General features: G+C 34.9%; 1 protein-coding gene across 1 annotated transcript in view; it reads left to right on the top strand.

Moving 5' to 3' along the window:
* Positions 1–16,273, top strand: part of RTL3 (retrotransposon Gag like 3) — a 56,334-nt gene extending 40,061 nt beyond the window's left edge. The window contains exon 2 of the transcript XR_010154909.1: positions 16,199–16,273. The gene's annotated coding sequence lies outside the window, so the exon portion shown is untranslated. The remainder of the gene's footprint in view (positions 1–16,198) is intronic.
* The last annotated feature ends 6,651 nt before the right edge of the window (positions 16,274–22,924 follow it).

Below are 22,924 nucleotides of genomic sequence, written 5' to 3'. Positions count from 1 at the left end.
ATTTTAGACTTCAGCCCCAGGCTCCTAGAGAGCATCACTGACCAGCCTAGGGTCTGGGGAAACTTGCAGCCATAAAGGGAAGAACACAAACCTGGCTGGCTTTACCATCTGCTGATTATGGAGCCCTAGATCCTTGAGCAAATATAGGTGGTAGCCAGGTACCAGTTACACTGGGCCTTGTGTGAAACCCAATGATGTGCTGCCTTTAGGTTTGACCCAGTGCAGTCCCAGTGCTGGTGGCCCCAGAGGCACTTGTGTCCTCCCACCCCCAGTTCCAGATGGCACAGCACAGAAAGAGAGAGACTTCATTTGTTAAGGAGAAAGTAAGGAAAGAGAACAAGAGTTTGCCTGGTAATTCAGGTAATTTTTTTGGATCCTATCCAAGACCAACAAGGTGGTACCTCTGCAGGTTTGCAAGAATCATAGTGTTCCTGGGCTTCGGATGCCCTCTAATGCAGATACAGCTTAGATCACAACACACAAGTCCCTTTGAATACCTGGAAAATCTTCCCAAGAAGGACAGGTACAAATAAGCCTAGAGTATGAAGATCACAATAAATACCTAACTTTTGAATGCCCACACAGACAAAAATTCACAAACATCAAGACCATCCAGGAAAACATGATATCAAAAAATGAGATAAATAAGGCTCCAAGGACCAATCCTGGAAAAACAGAGATATGTGATCTCTCAGACAGAGACTTCAAAGTAGCAGTTTTGAGGAAACTCAAAAATATAAGAAAACAAGCAGAAGGAATTCAAGAATAATATCTGATAAATTTAACAATAACATTGAAATAATTAAAAATAGTAAAGAAGAAATTCTTCCATTGAAAAATGCAATTGGCATACTGAAGACTGCATCAGAGTTCTTCAATAGCAGAATTGACCAAGCAGAAGAAGCAGTTGGTGAGTTTGAAGACAAGCTATTTGAAAAACAGAAAGTCAGAGGAGATAAAAGAAAACAAATAAAAACAATAAAGGACACTTATAAGATCTAAAAAATGGCCTCAACAAAGCAAACCTAAGAGAAATTGAACTTAAAGAGGAGGTGGAAAATGACTTAGGAGTAGAGAGATTATTCAAAGGAATAATCACAGTCAACTTCCAAAACCTAAGGAAAGGTATCAATATTCAAGTACAAGAAAGTTGTAGAACACCAAGCAGATTTAACCCAAAGAAGACTACCTCAAGGCGTTTAATAATCAGGCTCCCAAAGGTCAAGTGTAAAGAAAGAATCCTAAAAGCAAAAAGAGAAAATAAACAAATAACACAATGGAGGTCCAATACATCTCACAGCCAACTTTTCAGTGAAAATCCTACAGGCAAGGAGAGAGTGGCATGAGATAAAGTGCTGAAGGAAAAAACGCTTTTACCCTAGAAAAGTATATCTGGTGAAAACATCCTTCAAACATGAAGGAGAAATACATTCCCAGGCAAACAAAAGCTGAAGGATTTCACCAACACCAGACCTTTCCTACCAAAAATGCTACAGGGAGTTTTTCAGTATGAAAGAAAAAGACGTTAATGAGAAACAACAAATAATCTGAAAGTATAAAACTCACTGATAATATTAAGTACCACAGAAAAAAAACAGAATATTATAAGGTTGTAATTGAGGTGGGTAAATTATTCTTATCTTAGGTCGAAAGACTAAAAAATGAACCAATGAAAAATAATAACAACAAGGTTTCAAGACACAGACAGTATGACAATACAATAAGATATAAATAAAAACAACAAATACCAAGGAAGAAACTTAATGTGTAGAGCTTTTATTAGTTTTCTTTTGCCTTGTTCATTTATACAATCACTGTAAAGTTGTTTTCAGTTTAAAATCAGAGACTGCAAGATTGTATTTGCAAGTCTCATGGTAACCTCAAATCAAAAAATATATAAAAGATACACAAAAAATGAAAAGCAAAAAATTAAATCATACCACCAGAGATCACCTTCATTAAAGGGAAGACAGTAAGGGAGAGAATACCACAAAACAAACAGAAAACAAATAACAAAATCCAGGAATAAGTTCATACTTATCCCTTACAGTGTTGAATGTAAATGGACTAAACTCGCCAATAAAAAGTTGTAGAGCGGCTGAATAGATAAGATAAGCAAGACCCAATGATCTTTTGCTTACAATAACCACATGTCGCCTATAAAGATATACATAGATGCAAAAAAGGAGATGGAAAAAGATATTTTATGTCAATGGAAACCAAACAAGAGGTGGGGTAGCTATGCTTGTATTAGGCAAAATAGGTTTCAAGACAAAAACTATAAGAAGAGACAAAAAGGTCACTATATAATGCTAAATGGGTCAATTCAGCAAGAGGATATAATTGTAAACATATATGCACCTAATACTGGAGCATCTAGATATATAAAGCAAATATTATTAGAGCAAAAGAGAGAGACAGACTGCAGTACAATAATAGCTGGACACTTCCACACCCCACTTTCCACATTGGGTACATCTTCCAGATAGAAAATCTGCAAACAAATATCAGACCTCATCTGCACTATAGACTAAATGGACCTAACAGATATTTAGAGAACATTTCATCCAATGACTGCAGAATACACATTATTTTTCTTAACTTATGATTAATTCTCAAAACACTATATATTAATTCACAAAATTAGTTTTAAAACATTCAAAAAAATTTAAATGTTATCAAGCATCTTCTCTGACCACAGTGGAATAAAACTAGAGATCAATACAAAGACAAATTTTGGAAACTGTACAAACACATGGAAATTAATCAATATATACTTAAATGACCAGTGGGTCAGTGAAGAAATTAAGAAAGAAATTTAAAAATTTCCTGAAACAAATGATAATAAAAACATAAAATACCAAAACCCATGGGATACAGAAAAAGCAGTACTAAGAGGAAAGTTTTTAGCTATAAGTGCCTACATCAAAAAAGAAAAAAAGAACATTCAAATATATAACATAATGATGCATCTTAAAGACCCAGAAAAGCAAGAGCAAACCAAATCCAAATTAATAGAAGGAAGAAAATAATAAAGATCAAACAGAAATACATAAAATTGAAATGAAGAAAACAATACAAAAGATCAACAAAATGAAGAGTTAGGTCTTTTTGGAAAGATAAACAAACCTGACAAGCCATAAGCCAGACTAAAAAAAAAAAAGAGAGAGAAGACACAAATAAATAAAATCAGAGATAAAAAAAGGAGACGTTACAACTGATACTGCAGAAATTCTTAGGATTACTAAGAATTTCTATGTAGTGGCTACTATGAGCAACTGCATGCCAATAAATTGGAAAACCTAGAACTGGATAAATTCCTAGACACATACAACCTAACAAGATTGAACCATGAAGAAATCCAAAATTTGAACAGACAAACAACAAGTGATAAGATAGAAGCCATAATAAAAATTTTCTGAGCAAAGAAAAGCCAAGGACCTGATGGTTTCACTGATGAATCCTACCAAATATTTAAATAATAACAATTCTACTCAAACTATTGTAAAAAATAGAGGAAGAGAGAATATTACCAAACTCATCCAAAGACACCAATATTACCCTGACACCAAAAGCAGAAAAAGACACACACACACACACACACACACACACACAAAACTATTGGCCAATATAACTAATGAATATTGTTGCAAAAATTCTCAACAAAATGCCAGGAAATTGAAATCAACAACACATTAGAAAGATCATTCATCATAACCAACTGGGATTTATCCCAGAAAGGCAAAGGTGGTTGAACAGACACAAGTCATTCAGTATAATGCATTATATCAACACAATGGAGGACAAAAACCATACAGTCATTTCAATGGAGGACAAAAACCATACAATCATTTCAATCAATGCTGAAAAACACTTGATAAAATTCAACATACGTTTGTGATAGAAGCCATTAAAAAACTGTGTATAGAAGGAACATGCCACAACATAACAAAAGCTATATACAACAGACCCACAGCTAGTACTATACTGAATAGGAAAAAACTGAAAGTCTTTCCTCTAAGATCTGCAACACAACAAATATGCCCGCTTTCACTGCTGTTATTCAACACAATCACAATACTTGAAGTTTCTTAGCTCAAGTAATCAGACAAGAGAAAGAAATGACAGCCATCTTATCTGAAAAGAAAGAAGTCAAAATAGTTTTGTTAGCAGATAATTTGTTCTTATATTTGGAAAACCAAAAATATACCACAAAAAAACTATCAGAATCCATTAACAAATTCAGTAAAATTGCAGGATAAAAATCAATATACAAAAGTCAGTAGCATTTCCGTATGCAAAGTGAGCATTCTGAAAAATAAATCAAGAAAGTAATCACATTTACAGTAGCTACAAATAAAATTAAGTTTCTAGGAATTAACTAAGCACAGAAGTGAAAGATTTCTATAAATAACAAAAACTATGAAATATTGGTGCAAAAAATTAAACATGATACAAAAAATGAAAACATATTCAATGTTCATGCATTGGAAGAATAAATATTGTTAAAATGCTTATATTTTCCAAAGCAATTTACACATTTCAATCTCTATCAAAATACCAACAATATTCTTTATAGAAATAAAGAATATATACATTTTTATGGAACCAAAAAAACACCCCAGAATAGCCAAAGCTATTCTGAGCAAAAAGAACATAACAGAAGAGATCACATTATTAGACTTAAAATTATACTACAGGGCTATAGTAACCAAAACAGCACAATACTGGCATATTTATTTACTAAGTATTTAAAAACTAAGAACTTACTCATGTAAGTAAACACCACCTGTTCCCCAATAACTTGTAGAAATACAAACATATAAAAAAATTTTAAAAAGACTGTCAATATTTTTAATAAAACAAGAAAACATTGGAAAAAACCCTCCAGGACATTGGATTAGGTAAAGATTTCTTGAGTCATACCCCACAAGCACAGGCAACAAAAGCCAAAATTTACAGATACAATCACATTAAGTTAAAAAGCTTCTGCACAGCAAAGGAAACAATCAACAAAGTGAAGAGACAACCCCAGAACAGGAGAAAATATTTGAAAACTACTTATCTGACAAGAGATTAATAGTCAGAATATACAAGAAGCTCAAACAAATCTGTAGGAATAAAAATCTAATCATCCAATTTAAAAATGGGCCAAAGACCTGAATAGACATTTCTCAAAAGAAGACATACAAATGGCAAGCAGGTATACGATAAGTTGCTTAACATCAGTCATCATCAGAGAAATGCAAATCAAAACTACAATCAGATATCATCTTAGCCCAGTTAAAATGTCTGTTATCCAAAAGAAAAGCAATAACAAATGCTGGTGAGGATGTGGAGAAAAGAGAACCCTTGTATACTGTTGGTGGGAATTTAAATTAGAAAAACCACTATGAATAAAAGTTTGGAGGTTATTCAAAACACTAAAAATAGCATTACCATATGATCCAGCAATCCTACTGTTAGGTATATTACTCAAAAGAAAGGAAATCAGTATATCGAAGAGGCATCTGCACTTCCATGTTTATTGCAACACTCTTCACAATAGCCATGATTTGGAAGCAACCTAAATTTCCATCAACAGATAAATGGATAATGAAAATATAGTACACATACACAATGAAGTACTCTTCAGCCATAAAAGAGAATGCGATACTGTCATTTGCAACAGCATGGATCGGACTGGAGATGGTTATGTTAAGTGAAATATTCCAGGCACAGAAAGACAACCTTCACATATTCTCATTTATTTGGGGAAGCTAAAAATTCAAAGAACTGAACTCATGAAGATAGCGAGTACAAAGATGGTTACCAGAGACTGGGAAGTGTAGTGATGATTGTGCAGGGGAAGCAGGGATGGTAAATGTGTACAAAATAGAAAGAATGAATAAGACCTAGTATTTGATAGCACAACATGGTGACTATAGTCAGTAATAGTTTAGTTGTACATTTAAAAATAACTAGAAGAGTATAATTGGATCGTTTATAACACAAAGGATAAATGCTTGACCAATGGATATCCTGTTTATCCTGATGTGATTATTACACATTGCAGCCTATATCAAAATAATGATACAGGCATGTCAAAATATTCACATACCCATACATATATATATCTACTATGTACCCACAAAAATTAAAAATTTCAAAAATTTAGAAATTTTTTCAACCCTATAAAAATAAAAAAGAAAACTATCTCTTTTTTCAGATATAATTGTTTGCATCAGAAATCCCAAATAATATATTTAAAATTCTGGAACTAATAAGTGAGTTCAGCAAGGTCACAGAATATAAGACTAACAGAAAATATCAATCATGTTTCTATACACTAACAATGAACATATGAAAACTAAAATTAAAAACACAAGACCATTTATAGTTACTCCAGAGTAAATGAAGTACTTAGGTATAGCCTTGAGATACATGTACTAGATCTATATGCTGAAAATTTCAAAATGCTGATGAAATAAATTGAAGAGGACGTAAATAAACAGAGATACACCATGTTCATGAATTGAAAGTTTCAACATAGTAAAGATATAAATTCTTCCCAAATTAATCTACAGGTTTAATGCAATTCATATAAAAATCCCAGCAAGGTGTTTTAGAAACACAGGCAAGCCCACTCTCAAATTTATAGGAAATGCCATGAGCCCTATAATAGCGAAAACAACATTGACAAAAAAAAGTGGGAGAAATTACTCTACCTGGTGTTAAATGTTACTGTTCACTTACAACAACTGAGACAATGTGCTTTTGGTGGAGAGATAAACATAGGGTCAATGAACAGAATTGAGAATACAGGAACAGACCCACACAAATATGCTTAACTGAATTTTGACGAAGATGCAAAACCCAATGAATTGGTGCTGCAACAATTGCAAACCCATGGGGGCAGGGGAAATCTTCACATCTTATACAAAAGATAATTTGAAATGGAACATAGATTTAAATGTAACACATAAAACAACAAAACTTTTAGAAAAAGGTCATAAGAGCAAATTTTCAGAATCTAGAGGTAGGCAATGAGTTCTTAGAGTTGAAACAAAAACACGACACATAAAAAGAAAACTTGAGCTATGCATAGTGGCTCATGCCTGTAATCCTAGCACTTTGGGACACAGGCAGGAGGATTGCTTGAGCCCAGGAGTTCAAGAGAGCCTGGGAAACTTAGTGAGATTCTGTTTCCACAAAAAAAATAAAATACAGTAATTAGCCTGGCATGTCTGTAGTCCCAGCTACTCAGAAGGCTAAGGTGGGAGGATTACCTGAGCCTGGGAAGTCGGGGTCATGGTGAGCCACAATAATGCCACTGCACTCCAGCCTGGGTGACAGAGTGAGACCCTGTTTTCTTTGGGCTTTGGTTTTTTTTAAAAAAAGAAAAATTGACAAATTAAATCTCACCAAAATTAAAAACTTTTACTCTTTGAAAGTCCGTGTGATAAGACAAGCTACAGACTTGGGGGAAATATTTTCAAACAACATATCTGACAAAGAACTAGTATCTAGAATATATAAAGAACCCACAAAAGTCAACTAAAAGAATGCTATTAAAAATCGGCAAAAGGCATAAAAATATATTTCACAAAAGAGGATATACAGATGAAAGATGACAAACACATGAAATTTGTTCAACGTAATTAGCCATGATGTACATAAAATTAAAATTACACCTATCCTATAAGAGTGGCTAAAATAAAAATAGTGACAACATCAAATACTGGATGCAGAGCAACCAGATCACTCATACACTGATGGTAGGAATGTAAAATAATACAGCTATTCTGGAAAACAGTTTTTCAGTTAACTATAAAACTCAACATGTGTTCATCATATGACCCAGCAACTACACTCTTAGGCATTTATTCCAGATAAATAAAAGCTTATGCTCATAGCTGTTTTATTTGTAACAGCAGCCAAAAGATGAGAACAAATTATATGCCCTTCAGTGGGTGAATAGTTAAATTGTGATACATCAACACCACAAATTACCACTCCGCAACAGAAAGGTATAAACTATTGAAACACGCAATAACTTAGATTAATCTACAGAGAATTATGCTTTTATTACGTCTTTCCTTAAATGTCACAAACTATGTGATTTCATTCATATAACATTCTTGAAATGACAAAGTTGTAGAGATAGCGAAGGTATCAGTGTTTGTCAGGGGGTGGAGGTGGGCGGGTGGGAGGTAAGTAGATATGGCTGCAAAAGTGCAACACAAGGAATCTTTGTGGCGACAAAACTGTTCGGTATCTTGACTGTTGAATATATAAACCTACATGTGTAATAAAATTGTATATAGCTAAATACACACACACAAAACAGTACAAGTTAAACTGGAGATCTCAGGAAAACTGATGAATTATATGCATATCAAAATGCAGGTTGTGCTATTTTACTGCAGTTTGGAAAAATGCTATCATTGAGGGTAACAGTATTTCTCTATATTTGTTCTTACAAATGTATGTATATCTATAATTATCTCAATAAAATTTCAATTAAAAATCACTTATGTGGCTCACATTACATTTCTATTCAAGAGCAATGCTCAAGAAAATTATCTTTCTACTTTTTAAATAATAGCTAGTCCTCAAAATGGAAATCGATTCAAGTGTTAAAACTTTAGCGCTAAGTAAAGCCCTCTGTGATCATGTTGAACTTAAAGGCTATTTGCCTTAATGCATTCTAATTTAAATATTCAATATTAGAATTAGATTCTTAAAAGACTGCCTATGGCATGGATATTCTGGCAGTAAATTTTGATCTAGATTTGCAATGTAAGTCTCCAGAGACTGAAAATATGGCTATGCACCTGAATCTATACAATGCATGCTTGTCATAACCTATATTGTATACAGTTTGCACACCTCAAAGCATCTCACATATATTGTCTAATTTGATAATCAAAAGAGTGCAATCTTACCTATAGGTATCAGTCTTCCCGCTTAACAGACAAGGATATAGACTCAAATTACTTGACATTAAATGACTTGTCCAAGGTCACCTCAGCAGTAATTGATGGAATCAGAACTTGAATCCAGGTCTACTGACTCCAAGCATACCACAAAAATCACCTAACCTCAAGTGAAACATTATTCCTCTTCCTGTTTCTTTCTCTTTTTGGGGGGCGGGGAGGGGAGGAGACAGAGTTTCCCTCTTGTCACCCAGGTCTTGGCTCACCGCAACCTCTGCCTCCTGGGTTCAAGCGATTCTCCCACCTCAGCCTCCCGAGTAGCTGAAATTACAGGTGTCCGCCACCACACCCAGCTAACTTTTGTATTTTTAGTAGAGACGGGGTGTCGCCATGTTAGCCAGGCTGGTCTTGAACTCCTGACCTCAGGTGATCCACTCACTTTGGCCTCCCAAAGTGTTGGGATTGTAGGCATGAGCCACTGTGTCCCAGTCCTTCTTCCTGTTTCTAATCTCTATGACTAGCTACCTAGTTCCCCACGCTATTTCCTCAACCCTTCCCCTTTTCTCTTTTACCAAATTCCTCATCTCCAATATTATCACCTTTCTGTTTAAACCAACCATCAACAACTCTCCCTCACGCTCTGTCGTGTTTAATTTTATGTCTAGATTCTTTTTGTAGTCCCTTTTGGATTTGATTTTGGATGTTTTCCTCAGTTCTTATTTAGAACTTCCAAAGATATTTCCTCTAGTCTGTTTCTCCCAATTTGTTTCTTTAGGGAAAAGAAAAAAAAAAAACCTCAATGACAGTTTGACCCATTCAAGATAAAGCCTGAACAATTTAGCATGGCAAATAAGTCTCTCTCATGATCTAGTTCCCAAGCATAACTGACAGCTTAGTAACTTTGGGCAAGTTGCCCAGCCTCCCGAATTCTCATTTTCTACCTCTGTGCAACTGGGATAATAGTAATAGATAGTATTGTTTCAAGGTTTAAATAATGTACATAAAGCATTTATCTACATCCAGTACTTGTAAGTGCTCGGTAAATATTAACTACTACTGCTACTTACTACTAATAACTACTGCTACTACTTACTACTAGTAGTAGTTTCTAGTAGTTGTAGTGGCGAAACTCTGCCTCCTCCCCTCCCCGCCCCCAAAAAAGAGAAAGAAACAGGAAGAGGAATAATGTTTCACTTGAGGTTAGGTGATTTTGTGGTATGCTTGGAGTCAGTATAGACCTGGATTCTACTACTTACTACTACTAGTAGTTTCTAGTAGTTGTAGTAGTAGTAGATAGTAGTAGTAGTAGTAGTTAGTAGTAGTAGTATTTTCTCCAGCCATTTCTCACCCACCCTTCTACAAGGCACTCTATGCTCCCAGCCTTTCCTCCAATAAGATATACTCTCATGTGTATCCATTCTCTTGTACATTTGCACATACTCGCTCCTCTCCCTGAATTTGAAAAGCGAAGGATCCTCATCTTTACCTAGCCAAATTCTAAGATATCCTTCTAGGCTCATGTCAAGCACAACTTTCTCTGGGACGCCTTCTTGGTCCTCTCACATCCTAGATAGAGTTAAATATTCTCTTCTCTACACTAAGAAAGCACCTTATACATACGCGATCACTTTTTTCACACAATATTCTAAGGATTTATTTCCATGAAAACATTCCTTATTGGACTGGGCTGTAAACTTGCTGAAGGCCAAACTCATTGATACAAAGTAGAAACTCAATACATATTTCCTAAATTAATAAATGGATTGAGATACATTGGCAACAAGGGGTAGTAAGTAACAAACACAGTCCTGAGGAAAAACAGAACCACAGATGTTCAGAGTCACAAGTTACAACATAGCAGAATTGTCAATATTCAACCAGACTTGTCAGAAAAGTCAGTTAGCATTTGAACTATCAACAGCCTCCAACAATCAGCCTGAGTTCTTGGGCATGTTGGCAGGGAAATGGAACAATATTACGCATATGCATACATGTATATCCTTCTGTGCCTGACCATGTGTTGTCTGGGGACAGCAAGTGGGATGTCTCTGCTTTGATTTCAAAACTAAATATATTTTGATAATTCTTGGATATCCTCTCTCAACAAAAATAATTGAAAGCCGACTGTACAACTAAGGCTTTTTTAAAAAAGGTAGTAGACACATGTGCTTAAATGGAATTTGTGGTGCTCTTTTCTATCATGTTCTCATTCTGAAGCTGGTCAAATTTTGCTTTGCACAACTGCCTTACATCTGTTTAATCTAGCTTGTTCAGATTAGAAAAATGTATATATTTCAAACATGTCTTCTTTTTCTTTCTTTTTTTTTTTTTTTTTTTTGAGACGGAGTCTCATTCTGTCGCCAAGGCTAGAGTGCAATGGCATGATCTCGGCTCACTGCAACCTCTGCCTCTGGGTTCAAGCAATTCTCCTGCCTCTCAGCCTCCTGAGTAGCTGGGATTACAGGTGCGTGCCACCATGTCCAGCTAATTTTTGTACTTTTAGTAGAGACAGGGTTTCACCATGTTGGTCAGGCTGGTCTCGAACTCCTGATCTTGTGATGTCTTGTTTTTTAATGGTGCCATTAATCACTTGGAGCAAACAGTGACTTATTTGGAATATTTAGAAGTGGTTATAACCAATTTTTTAAAAGAAATTATCAATATAATTTTAAAAATTGCTCTATTACCGTTGCTTGCTTGGCTGAACAAAATAGCGTATAAAGACTTCTTTTTATAAAGGTAAAAAATAAATCGCTGATACGTTACATTCTGTTTGAAAAATAATTTTATTTTGTACCAATTCATCTCCAATAGGTTTGCATTAGAATAAAGTATAACTTTGAGTACATCGTTGATTTGAGACCTTTATTCCTTTCTTAGTATATGTATTTTGATGCTATAAATTCCCCTTTAAACACTGCTTCAGCCACATCTAACAATTTTTATACATTGTATTTTCATTTTCATTTATTTCAAAATATTTTAATATTTCTTATCATGTCTTTTTTGACTCAGTGGTCAAAAGTGGTCAGGGGTCTTGTTTAATTCCCAAATGTTTTTTGGATTTTCCGGATATGCACCTGCTATTTTTTTCCAGTTTAATTCAGAGTACATTCTTTGTATGATTTCACTTCTCTTAAAATGTATTTGTGATGTTCCTGCCTGTATTTAGACTTAACTCTAACTTATCTCTAATCTAAAGGGACTAGAATGAAGTCTTCTATTGGTAGACTACCACTGTGATTAGGGCAACAATGTTGGGCCACCGTAACCTCCTCTATCTACACCTTTTAAGCAGGCAGCTTCCCTGTGCGCCATCCTCAGAAAGTTGTGTTTCTGATATAACGTATTAAACCACCTCCAGTGGATTTTGCCTGATCGGGATTCCAAGTGCTTTCTCTACCAGAGCTAACTACATTTTCCCAGAGAATTCCAGGAGATCTAAAGGAATTACCCTAATAGTAGAATAGTAAGTTTGCAGTTCTTTATACCAAGTGTTGTTTTCAACACTAAAATCAATAGCAGTTAACTTGAATAACTGCTGGCCACACTCCAGGTGGACTTCAACAACAAATATTTATTGATCTCTTACCATGTTCCAGACATTTTCAAATACATTGTTTCATGCCTTTTCTGGAATGTAGTCAAAGCCTTTGTTATTAAATCTATTTTAAAAATGAGGACACTGAGGCCCAGGGAGTTTAGTTGCCATTCTCAGGACTACATAGCCAGTAAATAACAGTGTTGGGAATTCAAACAAAGACTGCCATATTTCAACGTTGTTGTTTTTCTACTACATGTAGTACGTGGTCTTAATGACATCACAATGACTTAAAAATTACACTGAGGTATCAATTAACTAGCCCTGAGAAAAGTAGGTAAATACTGCTCCCCATAGAGCCCCTGACAGACTGGTGGTTGGTTAGGGAATGAACAGATGTCATAGGCTTTTTCCACTAAGAATCTGTCCAAGAAGTCAACCTGTCTATAAGCCACAATGTTTCTTCTGTTAAACTCATCTTCATGTCTAATGTAGGAGAGGGCCCCATGATAGGCCTTAACCCAATAAAAATACTTTCCCTGGCTGCTGGTTAAGGCCTTCAGTAATTTTCTCCATGGTGAACGTTTAATATAAGAGATCAGGATTAGAACCCTGATGCCCTGGGCAAAGAAGGGAGTAACTTCAATATACTTTAAAGGAAAATGAAGATTTTGAAGGCCTTTTCAAGAGTAGATATGGGAATATGCTGATAGAAATATCAAAGATGAGCCAAATCCTTCCAATTTTTTAAAAACATATTGATATATCATTGTTGTACATCTTTGTGGGGTACACGTAGATATTTTGATAACCATACACAATCTGTAATGATCAAACCAGGCTAACTGGGATATCCACCACCTCAAATATTTATATTTTCTTTGTGTTGGAAACATCACAATTCTTCTCTTCTAGCTATTTTGAAACATAAAATAAATTATTGCTAACTATAATTTCCCTACTCTATTGTCAAATACTAAAACTTATTTTTCCTATCTAACTATTGTTGTACCCGTTAACCAACTTCTCTTCATCTCTCCCTCCTACCTTCCCTTGCTAGCATCTGGTAATCACCATTCTGCTCTCTACCTTCATGGGATCCACTTTTTTAGCTCCCACATATGAGTGAAAACAGGCAGAATTTGTCTTTCTGTCCCTGGCTTATTTTACTTAACATAATAACCTCCAGTTCCATCCATATTGCTTCAAAAAACAGGATTTTATTCTTTTAATAGCTGACTAGTATTTCATTGTGTATTTATACCACATTTTCTTTATTCTTTCATCCATTGATGGGCATTTAGGTTGATTAATAACTTGACTATTGTGAATAGTGTTAAAATAAATATGGGAGAGCAGAAATCTCTTTGACAAAACAATTTCCTTTCCTTTGGATATATATGCAGCAGCAGGATTGTTGGATCATATGGTAGTTCTATTTTTAGTTTTTGAAGAAGCTCCATGCTGTTTTCTATAATGGCTGTACTACTTTACTTTCTCACCAACAGTGTAGGAGCATTTCCCTTTTCTCTGCATCCCTGTCAGCATTTGTTATTTTTCCTCATTTTGATAATAGCTATTCTAACTGGAGAGAGATGATATCTCACTGTGGTCTTGATTTGCATTTCTCTAATGATTAGCATGTAAATATTCTGAAGACCAGAAAAGGAAAAAGAACTACCCAAAGCCACACAGTGAGATGAAACTAGAATCCAGGTGACTGACTCTCCATCACATGCAAATACAGGTATTAAGAACCTGGAGGTAGTGTTTGGGCAGCAGTGAAAGGAAGTGGGTGGGCCAGATGGAGGAAGACTACAAAAAAAAACTGGGGATTACCTACATCATAGTTTAGAGATGGGCTGTTTGGCCTTAAGTAACTGCCAAACTTAAATAAGTGGAATAATAATACCCCTCACTAAAAGGATTAAAAGAGATAATATACATTGAAGAATGTTTAAAGTTTGGCCCAGAGCAGTTATATAATAAAATACCATTTATAAATGATAATAAAAATTCCTAAATTTTATTATGCATCAAAATCACCTGAAAATCTTGTTAAAACACAGATTTTAGGCCCTGACTACCTTTTTTCTGATTGAGAATTTGCATTTCTAATAAGCCCCAGGTGATGCTGATGCTAATGGTCCAGAGAACCATGCTTTGAAAACTTTTGAGAAGATGAATCAGTGAAAACCTGGGTGAACCTCCCTTTTAGTTGCTATCCCAAATCTGGAAAAAACAATACATGTCGTCTGAAATATAAAACAAACAAAAACAAGTAAACCTATGGTTTTTCGAAAACCCTCCTTTTTGGACCTTAAAGGGTGTATAAAAAGGGTTTTTGGATTTGGTAAGTTCTAATATCTATGGCTCTGAAACGTTAAGATCCTATGAAAACTATTAATATTGTAGAGATTGAGCATTTGCACAACACAAATCCCAAGTAGCCAACCCATTCAGGTAGGTACTAGGTCTGTTAGGCTTTTATTGCAGCCCCTTTGGTGACCCCCCACAACCACTCGATAAAACAGAAATCCGTATATAAGACACTAGACAAAGTCCCAACTGGCCTCAATAAGAGTTCTTACCTAAGGATTAATCTGGAATAACAGCCATTGCTCTTCTGAGTGCTGAAAAGATCACATCATTAAACTATGTCTAGTGAGGAAAAAAGAGGCTATTCATGGACTCTGAACACATGCTTACGTTTTAGTTCCAACTGCTTATGCATTTGCATCTGTTTGCATTCTTGGAAATTTCATTGCCTTTTCTAGGATTACGGCAACAGACAAATATTGTACTGTGATGATCTTTCTATTGCTCTTCTGAGTCGTATACTCCAGAAACATCCTTGGAACATTTGGGATAACTAATAGTTTTGTGATTATATTTCACAGGAATGAACAATGGAACTGAACAGGTGTGGAGTAATAAAAAAAGTACTGTATGAGTATAGAGGATTTATTTCCCCAAACTGCTTCTGCTACAGGCTGTGCCTAAATAAGCTAATTCACTTTTCTGACCCATTTCTTAATCTATAAACTTAAGGGAGTCACACAAACTCAGAGTGGCTGACCTTGCTTTGTGAACCAAAGTGAGTTGTATAATACCCATAAAAGTGGGAAGAAGTAAAAATAACTCTCATAACAAAAGAAAAAACAGCGTAGTACAGAGGGATGTAAAATTAAAATCACCCTCTTTACTCCTACCTCTTTTCAACTCCTCAGAAGTAATCAGTGTTAACAGCTCTTTGTGTAGCTTTTTGGACATTTTCTGTACATATATTAATATACATGTAATCTCTTTTATATTTTTAAATGATAAATATATAAATGTGTATACAAAACCAGTTTTTTCAGTTTAGACCCCATTTCATGCAATTATTTATTTCTTAGCTTTTTTTAAACTTACAAGTAATTTATTTGTCTTGATGTACCAGTGTTCTTTGCAGTTTATCAAAAAAGACTCAAATGCTTTAGATAATTGAGTGTAGGTGGCAGTTAATGAGTTTACCACCTTTAATGAAATTTAGGAATTTGACTTGCCATCTGTTTTAGTTAGGATACAGACCTGGCTACTATGACAGAGAAACACACAAACACAAAAGCCTAACAAGTTTTCAACAACATCAAAGTTTATTCTTCCTCATATACTAGTCCATAGGTGAGTAGTTCATAGTTGACAGGTTGGTTTTTCCATCCTGAAAACATTACTTTTATCTCTGGGTCTGTTTCAGGTCTTGTCATCTCCTAATCAGCAGAAGGAAAAGAAAGTCAGGGATGCACAGGTATGTTACTTTAAAAAAAAATCATCCTTACTTTTTGTTTATATTCTTTAGTAGAGCCTAGGATAATATTGTAAAGTTATCTATTGCTATGCAGCATGTCTCCAAAACTTAGTGACTTAAAGCAATAATGATTTATTATTTCTCACTGTTTTGTGGGGTTGACTGGGTAGTTCTCTGTTATCTCCTGGGCTCCATCATGTAGCTGCACTCAATTTATGAGTTGGTTAGTGTCTGGGCTCAGCTGGACCTTTCTCTCTACGTCGTCTTTATTCCAGTATTTTTCACAGTTAGGTTGGTTCAGAGCTCCAGGATAATAAATGTAATCACAAGGCCTTATCTTATTTGCCATGTCCTATTGGTCTAAGCAGGTCACAAAGCCAGTCTAAATTCAAAATTTGGGGAAATAGATAGCCTTTTTTTAATAGTAAGTACATAAAGTCACATTACAAAGGTGCATGTACAAAAAGAGGTATGATTAATTGGGAGGAATTATTGTAAAAATCTACTATAGCCTGTTTTAGCCCCAATGATTCACACCTCTCCCACATGAAAAGCACATTCTGTTTCCTCCAAAGACTCCCAAAGTCTCCTCCCATCACAGTATCAGGCACTAACTCCCTGATCTTATGATGTACATCAGGGTGGGATGTGGATGTGACTCCTTGGATACAGCTCCTCTTGATCCATAGACCTATGAAGACAGGTTGTATACTTTACCCATACTCAACATAAAATGGTGAGACAATGACAGAATAATAATAGACATGTCTACTGCAAAAAAAATAAAGAAGAAGGTAGAAGTGGAAAGCATATAGCAGTCACTAGCCCACAGCAATTCCAAATGTCACAAAAGACTTATTACTAGGACTCCCTTCTCCAAGAACAACGTCTAGGACTAGAAAGTTTCCTTAATTAAGACAGTTCTGTTCCTTGAGAGTGGCTGCCTAATCCAATGTTCTTCGCAGCTCTGTTTTTTAATACTTTCAAAAATTATTTTATATTCAAGGGGTACATGTGCAGGTTTGTTACATGTGTAAATTACATGATGCTGAGGTTTGAGTATGATTGATCCTGTAACCCTGGTAGTGAGCATGGTACCCAATAGATTTTCAACCCTTATCCCCCTCCCCCTTCTAATAGTCCCCAGTGTCTATTGTTGCCATTGCTATGTCCATGTATTCCCAATGTTTAGCTCTCACTTACAAGTGAGAACATGTGGTATTTGGTTTACTGATCCTGCATTAATTCACTTAGGATAATGGCCTCCAGTTGCATCCATGCTGCTGCAAAGAACATGATTTCATTTTTTATGGCTGTGTAATATTTCATACTGTATATGTACCACATTTTCTTTCTCCAATTCACCATTTATGGGCATCTAATTTGATTCCATGTCTTTATTATTGTCAGTAGTGCTGCAATGAACATATGAGTGCATATGTCTATTTAGTAGTATGATTCATTTTTATTTGGATATATACCCAGTAATGGGAATGCTGAGTCAAATGGTAGTTCCAAGTTCTTTGAGAAATCTCCAAACTGTCTTCCACAAGAGTTGAACTAATTTATGTTCCCACCAACAGTGTCTAACTGTTCCCTTTCATCCTCAGCCTTATCAGAATCTGTTGTTTTTTGACTTTTCAATTATAGCCACTCCAACTGATGTGAGATGATGTCTCCTTGCGGTTGGTTTTGATTTGCATTTCTCTAATGATTAGTGATGTGGAGCATTTTTTATAAGTTTGTTGATAGCTTGTACGTCTTCTTTTGAAAAATGTCTATTCATGTACTTTACCAAGTTTTTAATGGGATTATTTGCTTTTTGCTTGTTGAATTAAGTTCCTTATAGATTCTGCGTATTAAACCTTTGTGAGATGCATAGTTTGCCAATATTTTCTCCCATTCTGTAGGATGTTTGCTCGTGCTGTTGATATTTTTATTTACAGTGCAAAAGCTTAGTTTAGTTAGTTGCAGTGCAGAAGCTTAGTTTAGTTAGATCCCATTTGTCAATTTTTGCTTTTATTGCAATTGCTTTTGAGAACTTAGTAATAAATTATTTGTCAAGGGTGATGTCGAGAATAGTATTTCCTACATTTTCTTCCAAGTATTTTTATAGTTTGAGTCTCACATTTAAGTCTTTAATCCATCCTGACTTAATTTTTTTATACGGTGAGAGGTAAGTGTCCAGTTTCTTTCTTTCACATGCGGCTAGCCAGCTACCCAGAACCACTTATTTAATAGGGAGTTCTCTCTCCATAGCTTATTTTTGTCAACTTTGTCAAATATCAGACGGATATAGGTGTGTGGCTTTACTTATTCTTTCTCTATTCTATTCCCTTGGTCTATGTGTCCATTTTTGTACCAGTACCATGCTGTTTTGATTACTTTACCCTTATAGTATAGTTTGAGTCAGCGACTGTGATTCCTCCAGCCTTGTTTATTTTGCATGAGGTTGCTTTGGCTATCCAGTCTCTTTTCTGCTTCCATATGAATTTTAGACTAGTTTTTTCCAATTCTGTGAAAAATGATATTTGTAGTTTGATAGAAATAGCATTGAATCTGTGGATTGCTTTGGGCAGAATGGCCATTTTGACATTGATTCTTCCAATCCATGAATATTGAATGGTTTTTTGTTTGTTTTTCATTTATTTTATTTTTTAATTTTATTTTTCCATAAGTTATTGGGGTGCAGGTGGTATTTGGTTACGTGAATAAATTCTTTAATGGAGATTTGTGAGAATTTGGTGCACCCATCACTCAAGCAGTATACACTGCACCATATTTGTTGTCTTTTATCCCTCACCCCCTTCCACTCTTCCCTCCAAGTCCCAAAGTCCATTGCATTGCTCTTATGACTTTGCATCCTCATAGCTTAGCTCCCACATATCAGTGAGAACATATGATGTTTGGTTTTCCATTCCTGAGTTACTGCATTTGGAATAATACTCTCTAATCTCATCTAGGTCATTGCAAATGCTGTTCATTCCTTTTCATGGCTGAGTAGTATTCCATTTTATACATATACCAGAGTTTCTTTATCTACTCATTGATTGATGGGCATTTGGGTTGGTTCCACGATTGTGCTATTCTGAATTGTGCTGCTATAAACATGCATGTGCAAGTATCTTTTTCGAATAATGACTTCTTTTCCTCTGGATAGATACCCTGTAGTGGGATTGCTGGATCAAATGGTAGTTCAACTTATTGTTCTTTAAGGAATCTCCACACTGTTTTCCATAGCGATTGTACTAGTTTACACTCCCACCAGCAGTGTAGAAGTGTTCCCTGATTGCCACATCCACACCAACATCTACTGTTTCCTTTGTTTGTGCCATCTATAATTTATCTTAGCAGTGTTTTGTAGTTCTACTTGTAGAGATCTTTCACCTCCTTTGCTAGGTGTGTTCCTAGGGGAAGGTGTGTGTGTGTGTGTGTGTGTGTGAGAAACTATTGTAAATGGAATCGCTTTCTTGATTTGGCTCTGAGCCTGAATGTTATTGGTATATGGAAATAGTACTAAATTTTGTACATCGATTTTGTATCCTGAAATTTTACTAAAGTTGTTTTTCAATTCTAGGAGCCTTTTGTCATAGTGTTTAGGGTTTTCTAGGTCATCAGTGAAGAGAGATAAATTAACTTCTTCTCCTATTTGAATGCTTTTTATTGGTTTCTCTTGACTAAAAATAAATTTTAAAATTAAGTAAATATTCTTGTATTTTTTCAATATAGCATTGTGTATTTTTGCACTTGTGTTAATCTTATATGGGATAAGTCCCTTGAGTAGAATTAAATGAATGTCTTGTATTTTAAACTTTTAGCAATTATGTTTTAGATGTATTTTCTATACATACAAAAATTAACTCTTTTGCACAAATGTATACTTCGTATTCATGCTATTAGATTAGTGCCCCTTCAGGATACACACACACACATAATGCACACACACATTTTATGTAGTTTTATTTTTATTTCAGTTGTCCCACCCACAAAAATCAAGTAAACTACAGGATTAAATTATATTTAAGATCCCATTCAGAGCTACAATTCCACTAGTTTCACATAAGTCTTCTTACTACATAAAGCCTTGGAGCATGTGTGTGTGTGATAATTTTAAAAACACAAGTCAACTTACACTGTTTCTATGTTTTATCCACACTGTGGCATGTACTTTATTTATTGTTATGGCTTGATAACGTTCTATTGTATGGCTATTCCATACTTTGTTTATCCATTTATCACTTGTACATCTGGGTTGTTTCCACTTTTTGGATATTACAAATAAGGTTGCTAACAAACATTAGTGCACAAATTTTTATTCAAACATCTATTTTCAATTATTTTGTGTATGTACCTAAAAGCTGAGGGAAAGACATCAGACACAAAGGGCCACATATCATATGATTCCATTTATATGAAATAAAGAGAACAAGTAAATCCAAGGAGCAGGTTAATAATTTTTAAGGCCTGGGAGGAGCAAGGAACAGAGACTGATTGCTTAATGGTACAGAGTTTCTTTGTAGAGCAAGGAAATTATTCTAGAATTAGTTGTGATGATGATACAACACTATAAATTACTAAAATCCACTGAATTGTACAACATAAACATGCTTAAAATGGTGAATTTTGTGCATAAATTTATTTCAAAACAAGTTTAAAAACAAAATTATGTGGCATAGTATAATGTTACATGAACTATATGGATTTATATTTTTGAGTAAGATTCACACACAAAATTCAAAATGTAAATCCATATAGTTCATGTAACATTATACTATGCCACATAATTTTGTTTTTAAACCTGTTTTGAAATAAATTTATGTGAATGTTGACTAAATAGCAAAGAGTTTCCATATACCCTTTACTTAGCTTCTCTTATGTTAACATCTTACAAAACCATTGTACAATTATCAAAACCAGTGTACTGTACTATACTACTATTATCTAAAAACTTCATTCAAACTTCACCAGTTTTTCTACTTATCCCCAATTGCATGTAGTTCTCATGTACCTTTAACATGCTTAAGTATAGGCCAGGCAAGGTGGCTCACGCCTGTAATCCCAGCAATTTGGGAGGTCGAGGAGGGCAGATCACCTGAGGTCGGCAGTTCCAGACCAGCCTGACCAACATGGAGAAAAACCATCTCTACTGAAAATACAAAATTAGCCGGGCATGGTGGCGCATACCTGTAATCCCAGCTACTCGGGAGGCTGAGGCAGGAGAATTACTTGAACCCGGGAGGCAGGGGTTGTGGTGAGCTGAGATTGCACCATTACACTCCAGCTTGGGCAACAAGAGCGAAACTCTGTCTCAAATATATATACATACATATATTTGCTTAAGTCTGTAAGAGCTTTCCTATCTTTGCCTATCTTTTAGGACCGTTTTCATGCCTGTCTTTTGACACTTTTGAATTGCTCAATTATTTATAGAATAGCCTTCAGTTTTAGTTTGTCTGGTTTTCTCTTGATTAGATTGAAGTTATCATTTTTTAAAAGAATATCACAAAAGGGATATTATGCTCTCTCAATGCATCACTTCAAGGAATCCAAGATGTCAACATGTCTCATTATGAGAGACATTAACCTTAAGCATATTGTTAAGGTGTTTTCTATTGCGTTTCTCCATCTTAAACTTACTAGTTTTTCCTTTTTATTTAAAAAATATTCTGCTTATTCAATCATCAGCTCATGGACATGTGGGTTGTATGTGTTTTTTTGTTTTTTGTTTTGCTATGAATATTCGCATGACTCTTTGTGTAGACATATATTTTCAATTCCATATATTTTCTTGGTTAATGCCAAGGAGTGGAATTGTTAAGCCATATGATAACCTGTTTAACTTTTTGAGGAAATGTCCAACTGTTCTTCAAAGTGGTCACACCACTTTACGTTTCCTTCAGCAGTGTATGAGTGTTCCAATATTTCCACATCCTCACTAACATTAGTTTTTGGCTGTTGTTTTTATTCATACAAGTGGATATAAAGCTTTATCTCATTCCAGTTTTGATTTGCACTTCTTTATTGACTGCTAACACTGAGAGCTTTTTATGTGCTTATTAGCCATTTCTATAACTTCTTTGGGGAAATGCCTATATTTTGTTCAGAAGTAAGAGTTTGTTTTTGTATACTCTGAATACTAGACCCTTGTCAGAAATATTATTATGCAAATATTTTCACCCATTCTGTGGGGTTACTTTTCATTTTCTTAACAGTGTCCTTTTGAAAAATAGATAAATTGGATTTCATCAAAATTAAACACTTTGAATCACCAAAGTGGTGATTCAATAGATAAATCCAATTTATCTATTTTTCCTTTTGTTGCTTGTACTTTCAGTGTTATATCTAAGAATTCATTGCTAAACACATGGTCACAAAGATATGCCCTAAGTTTTGTTCTAAGAGTTTTAAAAATTTAGCTCTTATATACAGGTATTTAATCCATTTTGAGCTAAATTTTATATATAGGGTGAGGTAGTAGTCCATTGAATTTGGATAGCCAGTTGACCCAGCACCTCCTATTGAAAAGACTATATTTGTCCTTACTGAATTTTCTTGTCTCCCTTGTTGAAAATCAATTGACCATAAATGTATGAATTATACCCTATGTCACTACAACTTGTCCCCTCTCCACTGGGCCAGGGGAGAACTCAGTGCTCTGAAGTAAGAAACACAAGC

Source organism: Pan troglodytes, chromosome X (assembly GCF_028858775.2).
Source record: "Pan troglodytes isolate AG18354 chromosome X, NHGRI_mPanTro3-v2.0_pri, whole genome shotgun sequence".
Lineage (NCBI taxonomy): Eukaryota > Metazoa > Chordata > Mammalia > Primates > Hominidae > Pan > Pan troglodytes.
The sequence above is the reverse complement of the archived record's forward strand: the minus strand, read 5'-3'. Positions and strand labels throughout refer to the sequence as shown.